Below are 5,729 nucleotides of genomic sequence, written 5' to 3'. Positions count from 1 at the left end.
GGTGGACCCAGCAACATCAACTCTTGATCGTCGGCTTCCCTCAAAAATTCTTCTGCTGCCAGGTAGACGTTGTCGCAGTCACTAGAACCATGTCCTTCATCATTGCTAGCCATGTTTCCTACGATTAAATATAGTCAATGAGGACCTAATAAAATAAATAATGACATAAAAAGGCCTACGCTTTGCAGGAACGTTGAGTCCTTCCCAGTGCAGCAAATCCCGGGCACTCGATATGTCCTAGTTTGTAGCACAAGTCATGCCGAAATTCACCGAAAATTTTGGCATGACTTTTGCTAAAAAGTGGACAAATCGAGAACCCGAAATTTGCCCGAATGGAAATGAATCAACATTCCAGAAAAAAATAGGCCACTCGGCTTCATTCCCTGGAAACAACAAAGCCACTTGGGGACAATCGAACCATTTCAATGAAAAGATATAACATGAGCAAACACTATTGAGTAATTTGCATATAACATGGCCACTTCAATGAAAAGATATAATCAATAATAATGGAATATGCAAATGAACATCAATGACATATATCATATAACAACAATCTTGTTTTTTTGTTTACATAGCAACAATTAGTTTAACCAAGTTTTTGAAAAGAAAAAGATTTTGTTTTTTGTTTATAGCTAAATGCCATAGCTACTGTTTTTTATTTATAGCTAAATACTTTTGTTTTTTGTCTAAAGCTAAAAGTCTAGGAACTCCATTTTCTCTAACCCTTCTGACCTCACCAAAATTTCCACAACAAGACCTTAGTACCTACACCCAATTTCTTCAAAAATATTCAGGTCCAAAGTCCAAATAATTCAAATTTCATTTGAATGAAATTTGGGACAGATTCAGGTCCATAGTCCAAATAATTTTTTATAGCTAAGTGTTTTTTGTTTATAGCCTCTATTAATTTAAACCTAAATGCTACTATTATTTACATACCCTCTATTAATTTAAAGCTAAATGGAACTACTGTTTAGGCATTTTCATAAAAATTTGCCCTAGCTAATTTCCTAAAAAAAATTGCTAATCATTTTTCCTAAATGCTAAAAAATGTCTACTGCCCTAAACAAATATAGGGTTCATATGAACAACTAGGGTTCATATGAACATCAACATGACATCAACATATATATGAATTGCCCTAGCATAGAGAGAGAGGAGGGTAGGGGAGAGGAGAGGTAGAGCCTTATGGTCGGCGGCGAGGGAAGGCTCTGGCTCGGGCGGTGGACGTCCTGGGCGGGCTCGGGCGGCGGACGTCCTGGGCGGGCTCGGGCGGCGGCGGTGAAGTCGAGGGCGGCGGCGGTGAGCTCGAGGGAGGCGACGGTGAGGTCGACGACGGCCTTGGGCGGCGGCTGTGAGGTCGAGGGCGGCCTCGGGCGGCGGCGGTGTGGTCGAAGGCGGCCTCGGGCGGCGGCGGTGTGGTCGAAGGTGGCCTCGGGTGGCGGCGGTGTTGTGGCACCCCAAAATTTTGACCTTGTTTTACTAATTAAAATTTTGCCAGGGAATTTAAAATTTTTATTTTCTGGTTTTTCCTTCGATTTCAGAGCCATTCTTTCCTTTGTTATCATGGAGTTTTTACCCCAAGTGAAATCTTTCCAGTTATATTGTTGGACTTGTCTTTCCCCTCAAGAAGAACATTTCTATTAAAAGTGGATTTAATTGCATAATTATTTCTCTCTGAGTTTTATTCCTTAAAGTGAGTTTTCTTTGGTTTTTGGGCCCCATTTGCACTGCAACCCTTTTATAAATTCATCTAAAATTCCAACCAAAATTTGGAGGTGTCATGTGATGTTTTTAAATCACTTTTATGCAAAAACATATTTCATTCATTGGATATTTAGAGCTCTATACCAGGTTTTCAAATCTGGTCCAGTGGGCAATTTTGAACTGCACCCTATTTAAATATTTCTTTAAAGCTTCCACCAAAATTATGGGATGTTAATAGAAGTATATTATTCAACTTTATGCAAAAACCCAGTAATGTTCCCTGAAAAATTTGAGTGAAACAACCTCTTTATTCTGGTCCAACCTGGTGATTTCTACAGCAACCCTAATTATTTTTGCTCTAGTGACCATGTGCTTTCTCCTTCTTATAGCCCATCTTACAAAACCCTTAAGTCCAGAAGAGTGGACCCATTGGAGGATTTTTAGTGCATGCAACCATGCTTTTTCCTTTCTGTCCAAAACTGAAGTTTTGCAAAACTTGCACTAACAAGTTTCTGATTTTGTCAAACTAACTTCAACACCCTCTTGCTCATCCAAGAAGACACTGATCTGGAGAATTTGGCCACCCCAAGAATTTCCTAGATGCCCTTGGCATTTTGTCAAACACCCTGTGTGCATAGCCAGATTTGGCATGATTTCAAGTTTACATTGTGAACTTGATCCCCTGACCAGACCAGCATGTCCCATGGATTTGAACTAGCCTATAGTCCCACCCTGCTAACTCTCTTATGGGTTGGAGCCCCCTAGCATGCCTTGGCATATTGTCGAGCACGTAGCGTGCATGCTCTGCACGCGCCCAGAGCGCGCGTTTTGCATGTGCGTGCGCTCGGGTCGCCGCGTCGTGCCCCGGCCCTTGCTCGCCTGCAGAGCCGCGCCCCCGACCTCATCCACTCACCAGAACACGCCAGCTCGCCCCTGGCGCCCTACAGCGCCGCCACCAGGGCCCTCTTGGCGGCACACCGACGGCCACAGTGCGCCCTGCCGTGGACGGCGCCGCCCAAGCCACGAGCACTCGCCATCTTGCCCCTGAGCAGTTCACGCTTATCCTCTCACCCTGCCAGACCTCGCCAACCATCACCATGCGCCCCCTAGCTACAGAACGATGGTCGCCGACGATCTTATCCCCGGCCGCCGCGGGGCCGCCATTGCCCGCCTATATAAGAAGCCCCCGAGCTCGTCAGGCCCTCAAGCAACTTCTCTCACTCCCTCACTGACCCTCCCGTAGCAGTAGAAAGACAAGAGGTGGTCGTCTTCTTCTTCTCCGGCAACCACAGCCGTCGCCACTGTCTCGTTCACTCCGGCGCCACCAGGGCCTCCCCTTCTCCACTCTCTTCACCAGAGGCCCTCTCTTCATCTCGTGAGTCCACCCCCCAAGCTCAATTTTCATCGGGAGCCACCGGAGGCAAATCCCCAATCATGCCCGAAGCTCCCTCCGCCGCGGAGCCCGCCGCCGGCGATTCCCTCCGTCCCCGCCGGCCAGTCGACCACCGGGAGGACCGCCTAGGAGTGGCGGATCCATCCCTGGCCTCGGATGCCCTCGAGGAGCCTCCGTTCGCCGGCGACGATCACCGGAATCCCGCCCCCGCTCGGGCAGAGGAAAAGGAGGGAGGGGGCGACTGGTCAAACCTGACCAGTGGGCCCCGTGGACCCACTGTCAGTGACCCAGCCCCGCCTCCACGTGTTTGAAGTGAAGGCGTAAACTTCATAAGTACGTCTCCTCTGCCCCGGAAGCGTATTTCTATCTAAAACATTTTCTTTTTCTATTTTATTTTAAAAACAGAATTTGACCAAAACTTTGACTGGCTACATCTTTTTAAATAAAACTCCAAATGAATTGATTCTTTTTCCTACCTCTCTCAAATTTCACCTAGTTTATTTTAATATTTATTTCAAAAATAATTAGGATAACTTTTTGTACTTTTTTTAAAGTATGTGTTATTTGCATATTTTCGAAAATAGGATTTTTGGAGAGAGAGAAGAGAGCTTTCAAAAAGTATTGGAGTGCACCTCACCTCTCCACACCTTGAAGGCAAGCATTTCTGAACCCAGGCATAATATTATCGTGTGTTGTTTGATACAGTTACAACACCACCGTGACACGGAGTATCCGTTATGTGTTTGTGAGGATATGATCATACTTGCATACTGATGATCTCATGCTATTGGAGCTTGATATGTTGCGATAGTAATCATTTTCACATGCCTTTTATGCCTACCGGAAGGAAACTGAGAAAGTCTCTGTCTTGGGTAGACACGAGCTTATCTCTGGTTCCCCGTAGGATGAGGTATGATGAGTGGTGATACTGTCTGTTGGTTTGAAACATATTTGTTATACTAATCATGCAGGAAATACTTAAGCCTCCTGAGTCGGCCGTAGATCGAGTCTTGTTCCAGCAACCCCCACACTTGTTTCGTGCTGCCACTTGTCCCTGCCGCAGGTAGGGTACGGTTCAGTAAGTTGTCAACCCCTGTCCTAGCACACACCATACAGAGAGGCCATGGTGGAAGATACTGGCTGCATCCGCTAGGCATGCCACCTGGTCCGGGGGCATGGGTGTTTCCGGTTGGGACCGAGAGGGGAGGCCACCCATGCTATGCGAGGTTGTAGCCTCCCCACTTAGAGTTTTGCTTAACAGGTGTCTGGGTGATTCCAGACACGAGTAAAGTTAAGCTGGTGTGTGCAAGTCAGGCGTGTTTTTGACTAAAAGACCGTAGATGGAATTAGTTCCGATGGACTAAAGAAATCCGTTACTCGTGGGTAAAGAGTACACCCTCTACAGAGATATTATACCTATTCGAATAGCCGTGTCCATGGTTAAGGACTACAGTCTGGGATGGGTCAAGTGTCGGTCTTAGTGTCGGTCTTCGGAGGAAAAACTACTAAACCAAAACATTGATTATGACCGGTGACGTATGATGATTATGATTATTATTATTATGGACTAACCATTTATGTTATTTGAATTATTGAGTATCCCTGGGACGGTTCTACCTCCTGGATATTCACTGTGATTACTCTTATATAAGCCCTTTATGTGGTGTCGCCAAGACGCCCGACTGTGTCATGCGTGTTATTTCATTTACTTATAAGCCCTTTATGTGGTGTCGCTCAGACGCCTGACTGTGGCATGCTTGTTATTTCATTTACTTATAAGCCCTTTATGTGGTGTCGCACAGACGCCCGACTGTGGCATGCTTGTTATTTCATTTACTTATAAGCCCTTTATGTGGTGTCGCACAAACGCCTAACTGAGGCACGCTTCATATTATTATCCTTTCGAGGCGTCGCTTCGGACACCCGATCGGTGCTCTTCATTTCTACTCCCTGATTGTTTACTCATATGATCTGCTTGCGTGCATCATGAACCTTATTTCATAACTGACGAAGTGATCATGGAATATTTCAAAACATGATTATCAATGGCTATATTATACCTCTGTTCTTAATGTTTGCGAGTACATTCAAAGTACTCACTGGCTTGTCCCTGGCTATTGTCTTGGCCAGATTTCTTGCGTGGAAAGGAGCATTGCGATGACAGCCCCGGAACCTATGCAACGGAGATAGCAGCCTCGCGAAGATAGGAGTTATCCTGGTTAGCTGTTCCTGAGGGAAATGGAGTCACATAGATGCTGGTGATCCGCAAATCGCTTCCGCCTTCAGCCACTAGCAAACCATTTGTTGTACTCATAGGCCAGAATGGTCTTGTACTACATATTTTGTATTTGCTTGGAGTTTCTGCAACAAGTTGGTGTCTCATCAGCTAACAGTAATCCTGTGGTTGGTGAGCATAAGGGCCAATCTTGGGAAATTAATATCCCAAAAATCCGGTCCTGACAGGTGTGATCGAAGGCGACAGAGCGACGGCGGCGATGGTGCAGTTGGGGAGAGGGGGAGTGGAGGGGGAAGGACTTAGCGAAATTTTGAGCCCGCGTGGCCGGGGGTTAATTCAAACTAGCAGTAGCGCGTTTTGCCGAAACGCGCTATAGCTAAGTTAGCTATA

The sequence above is a fragment of the Triticum urartu genome, chromosome 3, assembly GCF_003073215.2.
Source record: "Triticum urartu cultivar G1812 chromosome 3, Tu2.1, whole genome shotgun sequence".
NCBI classification, from domain to species: Eukaryota; Viridiplantae; Streptophyta; class Magnoliopsida; order Poales; family Poaceae; genus Triticum; species Triticum urartu.
Note: the sequence above shows the minus strand (reverse complement) of the source record.